The sequence below is a fragment of the Trachemys scripta genome, chromosome 1, assembly GCF_013100865.1.
Source record: "Trachemys scripta elegans isolate TJP31775 chromosome 1, CAS_Tse_1.0, whole genome shotgun sequence".
In the NCBI taxonomy this organism is placed as follows: Eukaryota; Metazoa; Chordata; order Testudines; family Emydidae; genus Trachemys; species Trachemys scripta.
Genome location: NC_048298.1, coordinates 53405278 through 53422998, shown reverse-complemented (window position 1 = coordinate 53422998; position 17721 = coordinate 53405278). Strand labels below are relative to the sequence as shown.

Genomic DNA, 17721 nt, shown 5'->3' with positions numbered 1-17721 from the left:
GGTAATCCTCTGCTGAAGGTTCTTGGAAGAGTTGCCTTGTTCCTTCCCCCATTGTAGGAAACTTTTCCGCACCATTCGGCAATCACTTGTGCAGGGACCAGAATGGGGACCAGGGCGGAAGCCACAACCATGTAGTAGATGTACACTCGCTTCCTTGCTTACCCTCAGCAGTGAGATATCTGCTACAATGACCCCCGCCTGTGGAAAAGTGTGGGAGAATTTTAGATTTTTTTTCCTCTAGTCGGCTGCACCACAACCCTTGCAGAGTTGTAGAGTGCTCCTGCCCCAAGCCAACACTCACCATGCTTTGGGTGTTCACAGAGATGTGTGCTTGCCAAGGGCCAGTAAGAAAGTGATTGTTATGTTGCAAAAGGTGTATTTTACTGAAATGTTTCAATGCTGTGCATGAACGTAACAATCATGCTTCTGTGCATTGGTCCGTCTGCTTCGGTATATGTGGCCTTCCGGAACACCCCACACACGCCGGCCAAGCATCTCCGCCGGATAAGAGAGCGCCCACGATGGAGCAAAGAAGATGTTCCGGGAGGTACTACACTTCTCCAATGCAGAGAAAAGGGAACATGAGGAGTGGAGGGAAGCCAAAAGGCAGGACTGAAAAGAAAATCAGGAGTTTGTTAAGGATGCTACTGAGCGGACGATTAAAGTCATGGAGGAGCAAATGCAGATGCTGAAGTCCTTAATAATGCTGCAGACTGAGCAGAAGCATGCCCACCCTCCCCTGAAGCACATTCAGAACTCTTTTCCATGCCCCCGCAAACTCCACCTGCACATTCCTTTCCACTTTACGGGACTTCTCTGTTTCCCCTTCACTCCTCCTCCTTAGACAACTTTCAAAAGGATTGCTGGACCTACATACATCTCTGAAAGTCTGCTCTTCCCTGGTACCTCCTTTCCCACCAAGCATCTTTGTGTGTGTGTGTTTGTGTGTGTGTGTGTGTGTGTGTGTGTGTGTTGTGCAATAAAAGTAAAGTTTTTGAATGGTAACTCATCTTTATTTGTTTCCTACAAATTGAGATAGCAGGCACTACCAATACATACACAGACTGTTTAATCATTTGCTTATTGGAATGTAAGGTCCTAAATGTCACCATTTCTACCTAGGAAAACTACATGTAATGGAAGATTGTAGCACTAATACAGAGATATACATTACTGGTTCACATTTTCAAAGTGTTGCTGCAAAGCCTCCCTGATTCGAAATGCCCTCCTCTGATAGCCCTGTATCTGGGTGCTCAAAATCAGTAGCCAAGTGGTCTGCCACATTCCACCCTTGAGCAAACCTTTCAGTCTTAGCTTCACAAATATTATACAACGTACAACACGCTGCTATGATCATGGAAATATTATCCTCATTGAGGTCTAATCTGCCATAAAGGTATCGCCAGCACGCCTTTAATCCACCAAAGGCACATTCCACTGTCCTTTGGGACTTACTCCTTACTGCTGTCCAAGTTCCCGTGTAAGGTTTCGTGAGCCATGGCTGTAAGTGGTATGCCAGGTCTCCCAGGATCACCATGGGCATTTCAGCATCCCCCACTGTAATCTTCTGGTCTGAAAAGAAAGTCCCCACTTGTAGCTTTATACAGGCCGCTGTTCCTGAAGATGCATGCATCATGCACCTTCCCAGACCATCCCAAGTTGATGTCAGAGAAACACCCATGGTGATCCACAAATGCCTGCAACACCATGAGAAGTACCCCTTCCTATTGATGTACTCCATCGCAAGGTGGTCTGGTGCCAAAATTGGAATATGTGTGCCATCTATCGTCCCTCCACAGATAGGGAAACCCATTTCTGCAAAGCCATCCATTATTTCACACACATTTCCCAGAGTCACAGTGCTTCGTAGCAGATGCGATTAATTGCCCTGTATTAACGCAACCCCAATGGTAGACTTCTCCACTCCAAATTGATTCATGACCGACCTGTAGCAGTCTGGCATTGCCAGCTTTCACACACTGATTGCGACACGCTTCTCTACCAATGGGGCAGCTCTCATTCTGGTCTCCTTGTGCCGCAGTGCTGGGGTGAGCTCCGCACACAGTTGCAGGAAGGTGACTTTCCACATCCGAAAATTCTGTAGCCGCTGCTCATCATCCTACACCTGCATCCCACAATTCAGTGCTTGTTTCCCGAGCCCAGAAACAATGGTCCACCCTCTGCAGCTGTTCTGTGAATGCCAAAAGCAATCTACAGTTGCTCCTATCCATATCACACAGTATGTCAGGCAACTGGGAGTCTTCTTCAGTTAGGAACTTCACAATTACCTGCACTGCCATCCACGATGTCTTCATGACACTTAACAGAGCGTAGGAGAGCAGTGCGAGATCCATCCCTTCTCACAAACAAGGGCCATTGAAAAATGCTGAGAAAGAAAGCTGTAAACCCATGGAATGCTGGGACAGAAAGCAATGCACCATGGAACATTGAGCCTGGTCCCAAGATGTGCCATGATCCACTCTGCCTTCCCACAAGTCCTAGCAGCAGAAGGTGTTGAGGTGGACTATGGGATAGGTATCCACAGTGCACTGCTCACACAGTCAATGCTAGTTCCCCAAGTGTAGACATGCTCTGCTGACAAAGGGAGGGAGTGTGAACATGCAATATAAATTTTTATTATAGCACTTTTTGAGTGTCGACATAACTTTTGTCGACAAAACTCTGTAGTGTGGACAAGGCCTTAGTAAGGGAGCTTTTTCCCATTTCTACCTTTGACGGATAAGCCTCAGCTGAATTTGAAGAAATTGACTAAACCCATTGCCATTTTTAAAACAATTCTTTTTTTTTAAACCCACAACGTAAAAGTATAAAAACTGTAGTAAAACAAAATCAGACTTGAACAATATGTTACATCTCTGATGGATGATAACATGTTTCTGGAAACAGGATTTCTTCCAGTTCCTGTCTCGCATATGACGTTTCTGTATAAGTAGAAAAGGAAACTTTATAAAAGCTGAGAACTACAGAAATAGTTTTGATAGAGGGAGCATGGCCTGGCCTGCCATGTAAGCAAGCCTAGTAAACAGAGTAGTGAGATTCTATTAAAGTGGAAATAATGCCTGGCTTTGAGAGAGATGTTTTGTTGTTATTCAACAGGAAGTGGACTGTCTTCAGACTTAGGTGCCTGTAATATATGGTAGACTAATTGATCTTCCTTTGCAAAGATTGAAACAGTATCTCTTTCTTGTGATGCATTTTGGTAGAGTTGACCAGCACTGGGTCTTGACAGCTCATAAATCTGTTGGTATCTCCCACCCCTCACCCCACCCCCACTATACAAAAGAAAGTTAACAAAGTATAATGTATCTTTATCCATATAGACCAGCAATTTATTAATGTCAACATTACATGACTGTTTGCCTTCAGGATGGCATGTGAGATGAATTTAGTAAACCAAAGTGGATGCAGTGTTGTCATCATGTCAGTATCAGGATAAGAGAGAGATAAAGTAGGTAAGGTAATATCTTTTATTGGACCAACTTCTGTTGGTGAGAGAGACAAGCTTTTGAGCTTACACAGCTTGTCTCTCTCACCTACAGAAATTGGTCCAATAAAAGATATTACCTCACCTACATTGCAAACCAAATTAACAGTTCTCCTAAACTGTTGTCTCTTCTTATGAGTTATGTTGGAGCTTGGTGCACTTTATATATAATCTTAGCATGTGAGTCTCTGAAAAATAACTCTGTGAAAGCAGGAGAGTTCCATGATTGTTGGATCTCATTGACCGCCAGAGTAAATTTGCCCACTTTAAGCAAAAAGATGATTGTAACTGCCATCCCTGCATCCCAGCCTAGAATTTAAAATTGAGTTGTCTTCTTTCTGACTTGTGTATCAGTAATAGAGATCTTCCAGGTCAAACTCTGTTCTCATCGTAACTACATTGTCTTTAAATTCTGGCCTCAGATGCGCCTATTCAGCTACGTGGTCTGTAACAGGAGTGCCTAAGTGTAATTGAGTCATTATTTACACAAGAAAATTGTCCTGATCTAATTAAAATTGGTTGAGAAAATGATTTAGTGTAGATGCTCTAGTTTTGGTTTAAGAGTGTCGTACTGATTTTATCTGAAGGAAGTTGTACTGATGGTTAAATCAGTTTCTATACCAATTTGGCTATATTGATTCAATTGTCTCATGTAGACAAGACTAAGAGCAGAATTTCTGTAATCAAGCATTTGACATGCATAAAGCTAACATGATTCATCGCATCCACAAAGCAGACTTTGGCATAATAGAGAAGTTAAAAGTACATAGATAAGCAAACAATGGTGTCTTAGTGTTGACCTGTCCACAATCTTCCATGTTGCACAACTGTATTCACACTGCTTCTGCTGGTGCCACAGGCAAAGCATTGTGGTGCCACAGGCAAAGCACATGTTACAATGCTGATGCCCTTGATTATACAGTCCATCTGCACAACCAACCAAGTAAACAAACCTCAGAACCAAACAGTTGTGTTAGAATCTGGTTAGAAACAAGTCAGTCGTGGCACAGCTGTTCATGATCAAGGCCTACACAGTAGTATACTCACTCAGTTATTCATGTTGTGTGTGAACATCAGCCATGTGTGGAGTCAATAATGTTAAAAATCAGGTTACAATCTTAATCAAAATCTTTAGGGGTTAGCAATTACTATAAAGATGCTTTAAGAGTCCTGTCAGCTCAGAAGCAAAGTCCGGCCAAATCCACTAACAAAATGCTCTATAACATTTTAATTTCTTTCCTTGTTACTTCAGAGCAGAATTGTGGTCTAACATCTGTACCAATACTGCACTAGATACATATTAAATGAAAGGAATAATTTAAACTAAACTAAAACAACTTTTAAGACAGCTATCCTTTGTATATATATTTCAGAACAGAGGTATTTGATGCATGTTGAGGCCCAGTCCACACTTGGGCCTGTGCTAGTTGTAATGTGTTCAAATTCAAGCATGATTGTATCAAGAAGCATTCTACCTATACATCTGCATAGCTGCCACATTCTCTATAGCTCTATCGGCGATGGTTCTGTGGATGTAAGCACAATAAGTGAGCAAGATTATTTTCTGATTTAGCTTATCTGTTAATAAACTAATGCTAATATTTCAGAGCAGAGAAATAGAATCCAGGAGGCACCATATGGATACTGGTGTCTTTCAAGTCTGACCTTCACAGTCCTTTGTGGTAGCACAAAACTATCTTCCCTATTTGTACCTGCATTTTTTTCTTTCCTCCTTTTTTTCTCTCCTGGTCTCTTTTCCATCTGTATTTTATTTTCACCATTGTTTCTTTGCCTATCACCTAATCCTTTCTCTTCTTCCTGCCCCTCGTAGTTGGCTCTCTTCCCACAATGGTCCAGTCTCCCACTCAGTCCTTTCTCTCTTTGAATTTATCCAATATCTCTGGTTCTGTCTGCCTCACTCCACAGGTATCTCAGGATTGTGGATTGTGATGCTGTTCTGTCTCCTGCCAACATGGTGCTTTCCACACCAGTGCTTCTGTCGGTGTAAGTTATGTCAGTCAGGCCTGTGGTTTTACCAACAAAAGTGTTAATGTCCACATAGTCCTAGTGTCTAGAACAATGGAGCCCCATTCTTGGTTGGCCATAAGCACTACCATAATAAATAATGAATGCTCCCCAATTATTTATGGGCAGAGAAGAGAGAAAGGAGGAAGTCTTGATTATTCCACCGAAGTCGCTAAGGGAGGGAAGAACAGAAGGGAAATATTGATCTCTTCCTGTAGCCCTGGAATTAAAGATACTTCATTTGGCCTGAGTGAGAGTGATAGCAGAGCCAAATGTGTGGCTGTCACTCCAGATGAGTGACACTCTGCAGAGATGCAGATGGTGAAAACTGAGAGTTAAAGGACATGTCCATACTGGAAATTTTCAGCACTTTTCATCCCACTGATCTAGCTTTGCTGATGGTGGCAACGGGGAAGTGCTAGTATAGACAAAGATACAGTTTAGGATACAGTTGTTAAAATTACCTGTACCCTACCTACACTAGCACTCCCACACCAGTAGAACTGCACTCGTGCTAGATCAGTGGTTTTCAACCTGTGATCTGTGGACCCCTGCGGATCTGCAGATTATGTTAAGATTTCCAAAGGGGTCTGCACCTCCATTGTAAGGGTCTGCAATTTCAAGTGAAAAGTTGAAAACCATTGTGCTAGATTAACAGTGGGGAAATTGTTAGTGTAGAAAAGGACAGGGGCCAGACTTATAAAATTATATGCTGAGGTGCCTAAAAATGCAGCTAGGCACCTACTGGGATTTACAAATCCCAAAGCAAGTTAGGAACCTAACTACCATTAAAGTATAAATGCCTTTGTAAATATGGCCCTCGGTAACTTTTCAGAAGAAGCTATACTCAGGGTATGTCTACACCACAATCACCGATGTGACTGTAGCTCAGGTAGGCATACCAGTACTAGTGCTAACTAAAAATAGCACCGAAGATGCGTAGTGTGGATCCCGTAGGGGAACGTACAAATCTGATCAGAATCCTATGTATGTACTTGTGTTGCTAGTCTGTGTCAGGATCATTGCTGCAACATCTTCCTGCTATTTTAATTGTGCTAGGTAGATTAAAGCTAGCACAGGTATACCTACCTGAACTGCAATCACATTTCCAACTTCAGTGTAAACATACACTTAGAGGCCCAACTTATTCCCAGGGGAGGGAGAACACCTCATGATGGGGCTCTAGAAGAAATCTCTGTGAGGACTCTCTTGAGGAAAACCTCCCTGCATCATCCTCTTGCTCCACCACATAGCAAAGCCTATCAAGCCTGCTGGTTTCCAAACCTGGCAGATCCCCAGGGATCTATGTGGGCCTCCAGAAGCTACAGCCATCCATCCAGAGGCTCTGGCAGGCCCTCTTGCCCTCACACTTTCAGGGACTCCTCTGACTATAGCCCCCAGGAACCCTGGTGGTGGACAGGGCTAGATTAACCTTTTTTAGGCCCAGCACCAAACATATTTGTGGGCCCCCATGTGGGCAATGAGACATGGCACGGGGGTCAGGAGGGGCCGGTCCCCAGAGCGAGGCACCAGGAAGGGGCAATTGGACATAGCATGGCGGGGGTGGCACCGCTCCACCCAGCCCTGCGTGAGGGCACTCATTACAAACCAGCAGCCACCACTCACACTGGCCGTGGCTACCAGCGCACCCCTTCACCGTGGGGACGGGGCCCGTGCGGCGCATCGCATCACACTGCCTCCCAGCCCAGTGCCCCTCCACAGACTCTCCACCAACACCTATGCCCAACACCCCCTTGTCCAGAGACCCCCCCCACAAACTCCCCAGCACAACTGCACAGCGCCCTACATATCACCCTCCCTGCCCAGTGCCCCCCACAGAGTCCCCCCACCACAACTGCACAGTGCCCAACACAGATTGCCCAGTGCCCCAACACACACAGACTTCCACCACTGCCCAGTGCCCCCCCCAAACTCCCTATGCCCAGCACCTCAAAACACACAAATGTACCCCATCCCTCAGTGCTCAATGCCCCCCCAAAGATCCACCCCTAGAGACCCACTCCCCCATACCCTGCTCCCCCTCCCCCGGCTGCACTCACTGGCCCCGGTGGGAGATGACTGTCTGCCAGGCTGAGCCGGCAATGTGGCCAGTGCCGGTCTGCCCCTCAGGAGCAGCACAATCAGCCAAGCTGGAGCTGGGCCTGCCAGGCTGAGCTCCCATGGGACCCACTTGCTGGGCGGGCCCTGGCCAAGCCCTTCATGCTGCCCCTCCCCCCCCACCACCACCACTAGCCGAGACTGGCCTGACCTCTGCACCAGTCTCGGGGGGCTGCAGAGACTGATGAGAGCTGGAACCATTCTGGGGAGCAGGGCAGACCCCTGGAATGTGTCCCCCAAGAGCCGGCCTGGGCTGGCTGCAGCCACTGGCCCCACGGCCAGCAGCCCTACCCAGCCACATGGGGCAGAGCTTGGCTGCTGGGCGGCAAGCCCCTTACAGGCAAGGGGACCTGCTGGCTGGTAGCCACTCACACAGCAAGGCCTGGGCTCTTGACTGCCCCAGGTGAGGAGCCAGACCTGGCTGTGTGGATGGTAGGGTTACCATATTTAAAAAATAAAAAAAGAGGACACTCCACGGGGCCCCGGCCCTGCCCCTTTCCCGTCCCACCCCAACTCCGCCCCTCCCCTCCGCCCCAACTCCGCCCATTCCCCGCCCCAACTCCCCCTTCTCCCTCTCAGCCACGCGAAAAGGGCTGCCCAAGCACTACCGGCTTCACGGTTTGCCGGGCAGCCCCCAGACCCTGCGCCCCTGGCTGGCGCTTCCCCAGCGCAGGGTCTGGAGGCTGCCCGGCAAACCCGTGAAGCCGGTAGCGCTCAGGCTTCAGGCAGCCCCTATGCCTCCGGACCCTGCGCCCTCGGCTGGGCACTTCCCCTCCCAGGCTCCGGCTGCTCTGCTCCTCCCCTGACTCTTCGGCTCTGTTTAAGAGCCGAGCTCCCCGAGCCAGCGCTACCAGCTTCGGGCAGCCCCCTTGCCTCCGGACCCTGCGCTGTTGGAGCAGAGCAGCTGGAGCCCTGGAAGGGAAGTGCCCAGCCGGCGGCTCGGGGTCCGGAGGCAAGGGGGCTGCCTGAAGCCGGTAGCTCTGGCTCGGGCAGCTCGTCTCTTAAACAGAGCCAAAGAGTCAGGGGAGGATCAGAGCAGCTGGAGCACCGCTAATTTCTTATAGGCCACAGCACAGAAATCACATGGTAGCAACTCTCCTTTACTACCATTCTAGTATGAATTTGTGCTAACACCCTAAGGTGAAAGGTTACATATCCTATTACAAACTGCCTGAGCCATCCAGTCATTTGAAGAATTAGCTTTACCCAGGATTGTTTGTTGAATTGGAAACTTAAAAGGCCCTTTAAAGAGATAATATTATTTTGAGGTGACTTGTATCTTAAGCCTAAACAACTTGATTGTGATAAATAAAAATTGTTTACACTTTCCTTCTCACCGAAGACTTGTTTTAGAACACATATGTTCCCTTGGCAATGGGTAGTGAGGTTATGTCCCTTCTCCACATTGCTCACTTTCTTGGTTCCCAATAAAAAAAGTGACTGAGTTGATGGAACTGGTTTTAGTCAGATTCTAGGAACATGGAACATGTGTCAAGATTGTATCATCACATGTTAGTCAGACAACTTCTGTTGAAATCAATAGTTTTGACTGAGCAAGGAATGCTGAATAGCCCTAAATGTGTTCTAGAAGCTTGTATTTACTTTAAAAAAAATAATAATATATATTCCTCTTCCCTTTGATCCTATTGTAGAGCACAAGCACAGGAAAATGTGCAAAAATTCCATAACTTTATAGGTTTCAGAGTAGCAGCCGTGTTAGTCTGTATCCGCAAAAAGAAGAACAGGAGTACTTGTGGCACCTTAGAGACTAACAAATTTATTAGAGCATAAGCTTTCGTAGTCCACGAAAGCTTATGCTCTAATAAATTTGTTAGTCTCTAAGGTGCCACAAGTACTCCTGTTCTTCTTTTTGCATAACTTTATAGTATCTGCAGTTTTTGGCCGTTCTCTGTGAAAGCCAAACTTTTGTTTAAAGGAGGGTGGGAGTGAGATGAAGCCCCTCAGTGTGCCCTGGCTATCAACAGTGTTAAATTAGCTTTGCAGAAAATGGTCTTCACTGCCACTGAGAAGTTTTAGTCCAAACTAATTTTTCACATTATTGAAATGCAAAAGTTTCTCTGCCAAACAATCGGCTAAACAATGTTCAGCTTAAAACCAAGACATTTTTATACAATTTTAAAAACATTCACTCAAATTTTGCAATCTTTACTCAAGCAAAATACTCTGCAGAATTGTGCCCATTGGTTTTTATGCTCACCTTTTATCTCCTGTAGCATATACAGTCTAATGGTACAAAGACATGTGGTAAAGTTTTTTTCTTAATACACATAACCTTGGATAACAGAAATAGATTTGGATGTGAAAATATTAATAGAATTTGACTAGATTTAATAAAAGGTGTTTAAGGTGTATTTCAGTTGGCTCTAGACATGTGAAGTAGGTTTAATATAAAGCATTTAAAAGATGAAAGGTGACCTGCAAAAGGAGAAAATTCAGGTTTTGTGCCAACATTACTTTGATATTTTTTTGTATTATGGTAGTACTTACAGACCCACTGAGATTGGGGCCGCATGGTATTTAACACACCTTTTCCCCCTACCCCCAACCCAAAAGTCCCTTCCCTGAAGAGTTTAGTCTAAACAGGCAAGACACACAGAATGGAGTATATTGAAGAGATAAACAAGCAGTGTGAATATTGTGATGGCTTGGAAATATGTTAGTTTCACAATATTTGTGCTTTTGACATAGGATTTTGGTAAGAAGGGATGAGCTAAATACAAAGACTAAGAAAAAAAGAGGAAGATATTGAAAGGAGGGAGGGAAGTTATATAGGGAGCGGAACATGGAGAGCAGGTAGAGTGAGGCTGAGGTGAAATGGATGCTGAAGGGGCAGTGGTTTGGAGCAAGGAGCAATGAACCAGTCAGCTGAAGAGAGAGAATCTCCAGAATTAAAAGATTTAAAAGGAAGTCCTAAGAGGTTTTTGTTCCTGGCTTTTAATTTAAAAAAAAATATATATAAAAGTTGTCTTCCAGCTTCTTGTTGGGTTTTAATTCTCTTACTTTTTAGACATGACAGGAATTCTCATGTGGTCTTCCATGATTTCATTGGAAATCTCAGGTGTGTGTTCTGGTCTGTCTAAGCCCTTACTATAGAGGTGAGGAATGTTAAATATTTAACAGCCACATCTTTTCTTCCATAAGGCCATGTTTACACTAGAGTGCTTACAGCAGCACATTTGTACCGCTCTATTTTGAAAGAACTCTCTCCCATTGAAATAATTAAACCACCCCCAACGAGCGATGGTAACTATGTCGATGGGAGAGTGTCTCCCGCCAACATAGCACTGTCCACACTGGCACTTCTGTCGGTGTAACTTATGTCACTGACAGCGTGTGGTTTTTTTACTCCCTTGAGCGACTTAAGTTATACCAACAAAAGTGTTAGTGTAGACATAGCCTCAGTTTATAGGGTGTTTGTTTCTTTTTTTCTGGGGCAGGGGTTTATTGGTTTATTAACTCAATGTTTTAAACAGTGTTTCAGTAAAAACACTCCCCCACTTATATTTAGGCCTATGTCCTGCAAACATTATGCATTGGCTTGTGCATGTGAGTAGCACAGTATTCATGTGTATAAATGATATATATTACAGTACTGCCTAGAGGCCCCAACTGAGATTGAGGCTCCAGTGTTTTAAAAATTTTACAAGCACCTATTGATACACTGCCTGTTCCAGAGAATTTAGAAATTAAGACAAAGGGTGGGAGGAGAAACATGTCTATATTGCAGCTGGATATGAACTTCGTAGACTAGGGAGACAGACTTGTGCTAGTGTGGCTCAAGATAGCATGCTAAAAATAGCAGCATGGGCATTATGGCTTCGGCAGAGACAAAGGCTAGCCATCCAAACTCAGACCCCAGGGCTAGGGTTAGTTGGGCTTGAGAGCCCAAGCTGCTTACCAAGCAGCAACATCTACACTGTTATTCTGAGGCCTGGTACAACTACATTGTTCAGGGGGGTGAAAAATCCACACCCTTGAGTGGTGCACTTAAACTGACCTATCCCCCAGTGTAGACAGTGCTAGGTTGATAGGAGAATTCTCCCATTGACCTAGCTACTGCCTCTCAGGAAGGTGGATCATGAACACTGACTGGAAAATCCCTCCCAACAATGTAGGTAGCGTCTTCACTGAAGCGCTACAGCGGCGCAGCTGCAGTGGTGCAGTTGCACTGCTGCAGAGTTTTAAGTGTAGATAAGCCCTTAGTGTGCTGGGTTGAGCCCTGCTAGCATGAGATCCCGGGCTGGGAAGCTCATTCCCAGCTGCAGTGTAGACATACACACAGAGGCCTAGAACTCAGTAGACCTGGGTAATATTCCTGGCTTTGCTGCTGACCAGCTATATGACCTTCAGTCTTTGTTGCCTGTTCCCTTCCCATCTTTTGTCTCCCTGTCTATTTAGATTGTAAGCTCTTCAGGGCAGGTACTGTCTCTTACTATGTGTTTGTACAATGCCCAGTGCAATGGGTCATTGATTTTGTCTGGGCCCTCTACATACTAAAGAAATAAGTAAAAAGAGGTGAAATGCCTTGAGACCATGCAGCAGATCTATGCCTGACCCAGGAATGGAATTCAGGACTCTTGACTCCCAGTCTGGTGCCCTGTTTATTAGACCATGCTACCTCCCAAAGCAAAATGTGCATTTAGCTTTGCATGACTGGGGCCTGATTCAAAGCCTAATGAAGTCAATGTGAGGTTTTTCACTAACTTCAATGAAGCTTTGGTTAGGAGGTTTCATTAATTTGATATCTGTGATTATTTAATTTGTATTACAGTAGTGCAAAACGACCCCAGAGGAGATCAATATCTCATTGTGCAAAGCACTGTACAAGCACTTCGGGCTTCTGTACACTGGAAACTTACATAACCATACCTATGCCCTGGTCTACACTACAAACTTCTGTTGGTATAATTACATTTCTCAGGGGTGTGGAAAATCCACACCCTTAGTGATGTAGTTATAGTGACCTTAACACACATAGCCACACACCCGTAGACAGCACTGTGTTGGTAGGAGATCTCCCGCTGACATAGCTACCACCTCTCATGGAGGTGGAGTTATTAGCCGACAGGAGCACTCTTTCCCATTGATTTCGTGTCTTCACCAGAGGTGCTACAGTGGCGCAGCTGCACTGGTACAAGTTTGTAGTGTATACCTGCCCTCAGGGAAGTGGAGTACCTACACTGAGGGGAGAAGCTCTCCTATCAGTGCGTGTAGTGTCTTCAGCTGCGCCATTGCAGCATTGTAAGTGTAGACAAGCCCTACATCTCTCAGCTGTAGCTTTTTTTCAGTGTTGACCTACCCATAGTGAGTGACAATCCCTGCCTCCGAGAGTTTATGCCTTATTAGTTTTCTAGTTGTCCATAGAAGTTTCCAAGAAAAAGGGATAAAAAAGATATGGATTGTTAATATTCAACAGCAAAAATAATGCATCGGGGGGGGGGGAGGTCAGGGAGAATAAATGTATTTCTGCTGTTTCCATTTTTAATTAATGATGAATGGAATTGGTAGAGAGGTTCAGTTGGCCACCAGAGGGAGATTATTCAACTCAACAAATAAAAACACTGAAATTGATGAAGTCTGAATGAATATATGCCACACTTGACTTTTTAATTTAAAAAGTTTATTGTGACTTTATAAAAAAACAGTTTAAAAAATCGTGGTGGTTATTACTAATAGAATTACTTCGTGAAAATGAACTTGGATTGAGGCATGGGAAGTTGACTGGCTGATATACCAGAGATATTGCAATTCCCCCCTCCCAGTAATGGCCAGGTCTCACAACTCTGTGCAGGTGTACCCCTCTATGGAATCCCCTTGACTTCAGAGTGATTCTGTGCAGGGTCCACCCATGCAGAACAAGTAGAGCCAATGACAGGGGAGCGAAGGGAGAAGAACTGAGCAGAGCAGCACCTATCCTACCAGACTTGGGGCTGGTTATCAGGTAGGTGTTGTGATAACTAGACATAGATGGCAGATGAATATTTTATTTTTCTTCCCATAGGTATCATATTGGGGGTCCATTGGGTATCTGGGTCTGCCATTTATAATGATGTCACTACAGGCAATACTGGTCCTCCTTGCCGTTTCTGGCCATGCCATCACCACCATACCTGTTACCCAGCATTGAATGAATCTGTAATGTTTCTCTCAGGCATATGTCTTTTTAAGAGATTTATGTGCGTCCATTGGATTTAGAATGGTGATACAGAATTAAAAGATTGATCAAGTTAGTCACTCTACTAGAGTTTAAATAGAGAAAGTTCCTCTCAAACTGCAAAGGGAATTTTAATGCCTGACTGCACGTCTTGTGAAGCAATATTCACCTATTTTTTGTAATAGAGATCACATATTTTTCATCAGTGATTTCTAATGCTGTTCATTTGTGATAAGATTTGACTTAATGGACCAGACCATTGGTCCATCAAGTTTCATATCCTTGTGGTCCGGTATGCCCGATCATTATTAATCAACTATACCATGGTGTTTTCATGGAAGAGGAAAAGTTTCTTCCTGTTCCATGTTGCAGTTTATGTATGCCCTGACATACGAGATTGGATATTCTCATTTTAGAATTCCTGGCTAAAAATGTTGATTTGTCGTAATGTTACCCAGCCAGTAGCAATAAGTAGCTTAACTTCATGCATGAAATTGCATCCTATTTCCCATGTAAAAGAGGTTTAATATTTTCCATTTATGAACACAGTTCATTTATCTGACCCCTTTCCACCAACACATTTATTTTTGAATGATTGGCTCTATACCATGAATAGATAATTTTAAAGCAATCTTTTTCACCTCATAGAATGAAGTATAGATACAGGTTGGAGATGTGGGAAAATGGTTGCAGTTGAATAAAACTAGATTGTTTTCTTCTCAGCAGTCACCCAAAAGCAATCCACACCAGTCTTCCACCTGACTGAAACAAAAGGCAGACCTTGAGGGGCCCAGTTATGACTCATGCCTTTCCTTTTCTGAATGTGTTTGCCCTTGACAATAACAATGCCTTTCAGACAAGATTGACTCCTCTTAGCACCCTGTGGATATAGTCTGTCTCATTCAAATTTAATTTTTGTAGGAAGCATTAACTGTCTGCTAACTACTTCATTACTATCTCATATGCAATAGCCTGTAAGGTTGACAATGCTGTGGAAAATGTAACAAACAAGTAACTGTGAATGTTCCACAGTAGTTGACGCTTCCACCCTCCATACATATAGTTGAATTCTGTACATAATTGGATAATCATGAAGCCTTATTTAGTTAGCTAGTGTATTGTTGATTTTAAACAAAAGTTTTAGAAGTGATCAGCCTCATACAATTTCATATTTGATACTTTACTACTGGAGAATATGCGTCTATGTCAAGCTTTAGGAGAAAGGAGTGCATGTCTGATTAATGTTGTGACCTGTCCAACACTAGACATCTCTACAAAAATGCTACATAGTTTCATTCAGAACAAGAGGCATTTATGCCTTTGACCCAGAGATACAGTACTAATAAATTATCTTTGATAATGATTTCCCTAGGAAAGCAAAGAACAGTTAGGAGTAGGAAAAAGGAAATATGACCTAGGTGTTCACGGTTAAATTCACAGTTCTGCAGAGGAAACTGCCTGCCAGCCTTTGAAGTCAAATGGGGGAGGGAAGCCGCAAAAGCCAGTTTATTTCAAACTGGAGGAAAGGCTACACCTTTTAAAAATGCAGAATGAAGTAAAAGCGACAGCTATGTTGGTGGTTCCTCCCTTTTTGAATGTTTATTGTCAAAGATGGAATCAACACTGGCTGCTAGCCAAGCATGTCTGTATTACAAACACTATTGTCTGACCAGGGCTAAATCTTTTCTAAATAGACTCTGCACTTAAAGCCATAAGCCTCTGGTATCTCTGCCCTCTAATAAATACTAACATTTTCCTCATCTGTACTTGGCACTGGAGAGGGAGAAACTATTCAAGAGTTTTACCATTTAGCTATTCATTTCACCAAACTATTTACAGCAACATGTTTGTGTATTTAAAAATTTTAAGCTTTACAATAGGGCCCATTGTTCAGTTGTGTGCAGAACCATATGTGCAACTAAACTCCTTAACTGTGCCCTGTGAGAGAGAAATTGTTCTTGGGTAACATTTAAAAAAAAATTGACATTCTACCTTACATTGCTTTTTGTCCACCAGCACTCGATAAATGCAGAGACTTCATATGACTCTCAAATACTACAGCAACTGTAAATACAAATCTATACATAAATGTAGTATTTGATAGTGTCACCTTTGTCTGTAAGGCAGCATTTACAGTCTACAATTGGCCATAGTCCCTAGGTACTGATATCTAATGTGTATAAAATGAATGATTTTAGACAAAAGCAACAGAGAATCCTGTGGCACAAATATTCAGATGCAAGAAGTGAGGTTCTTATCCACGAAAGCTTATGTTCCCAATACTTCTGTTAATCTTAAAGGTGCCACAGGACCCTCTGTGCTTTTTACAGATTCAGACTAACACGGCTACCCCTCTGATATTTGATTTTAGACCGATTATATAGCTATTAAAGAGTTCTTAATTTCTTTATTTGTAATTATGCAAATATGTACAATAAACAGATTTATTGTGATGCCATAGTACACCTTTCAGTCTTGCACATGAAAGCATTGACTCTACTACTTCGAAATTCTTTCCTCTTGCTTCAGTTTAGTGATGTATATAATGAAGGGATTTTTTTGTATTAAATCCTACATAAAATATTTGTCACATTTGTATAATACTATTCATGGGGCTGCTTTGAATTTTGCTAGTGTAGAACTATTAATAGTGGCTCACTTTTGACACCTTCCACTATCCTGTTTGATTTAAGTACGCAGACTTTTACCTGGCATTGTTCCTTTCTCTGTCTCATGGAGTGACACAAAATAGCTCTCTTCATCAGGCTTGCCTGACTTTACATATGTTAAGGACCTCTTCAAAATGGTCAGAAACTTGTTAAATTCTGGCCCAGTGGGCTGATTTCATTGTTATGGGCAAGTTTTGAAATGATTGTTACGGAAGGAGGCCTCGCATAGTCTCAGAGTGGTGTGTTGGAAAGAAAAGGGAAGTTTACATAGGCGTTTTAAAATGTTTGCATCTGTGCTTGTAGAACTGATTTGGCTCCCTGGAGCTTATGAAATGGAAGTAAGTGGAAGATAAGGGATTTCTCAAGTAACTCTTGTAGTTTGTGGTAACTTGTAGTTTATATAGGATCACAGATGACTGACAGTTCCTGGAAGTGGACAGTCTAACGATTAATGTTGGAGGAATTATAGACTGAACAGAGGTCAAATCTTAGTACACTCTGATGTATAGGCAGGAAGGCTTTCCACACAATGGGGGGTGTGGTGGGAGATCTATTACAAGCACAAATAGCATTAGGGAAGCAAACAGGGAAAAAAATTAATGTGTACTCAGTATTGTGACTTAAGCTTTTATTTTAAAAATATTCAGTCCCTGGAGTAGATATTTGGCTGAGGGAACCTTTTTGCCTTGTACCGGTTCCTTCTGGAAATATTACATGAATGTGCATCTTCTTAGCCAGTTGTATGAATGAAAGGGAAGGATGATTCTGAACACTGCCTGCCAAAAAAAGGCCCTTGTTGTTCTGCTACCTTCTGCCTCCTCCAACAGCTGTAGACTTGGTGCTGTATCGGTAAGGGCTCGTTCCTCCTCCCGATGCGCTGTGCACCATTGAAGTGGGGGGTTAATGAGAACATCTGTGTGTGTGTGTGGGGGGGGGAGTATGTGGCCTAGGGACACTCCTGGCGGGAGCTAGTGTTTATGTTGGAGGATGTTGAAAACAGCCTCCGGGAGGAGTAAGGAGCTTCTGGGGGGGGGTGTGTGGGGGGGGGGGGGGGAAGGGGGGTGGGGGGGGAGGCTGGTGGACTGTAAGGAAGCCGAGTATCAGGGGGTAGCCGTGTTAGTCTGTATCTACAAAAACAACAAAGAGTCTGGTGGCACCTTAAAGACTAACAGATTTATTTGGGCATAAGCTTATGCCCAAATAAATCTGTTAGTCTTTAAGGTGCCACC

At 43.7% G+C, this 17721-nt stretch overlaps 1 protein-coding gene across 4 annotated transcripts in view; it reads left to right on the top strand.

Annotated features, from left to right (window-relative positions):
* PRICKLE1 (prickle planar cell polarity protein 1) overlaps positions 1–17721 on the top strand; it is a 120834-nt gene that overhangs the window by 84795 nt on the left and 18318 nt on the right. The window contains exon 1 of one of the 4 annotated variants that reach the window (XM_034769737.1): positions 5426–5509. The exons of the other annotated variants lie outside the window; for them this stretch is intronic. The gene's annotated coding sequence lies outside the window, so the exon portion shown is untranslated. Of the gene's footprint in view, positions 1–5425; positions 5510–17721 lie in introns of those variants that run through there. 4 annotated transcript variants of the gene reach the window in all.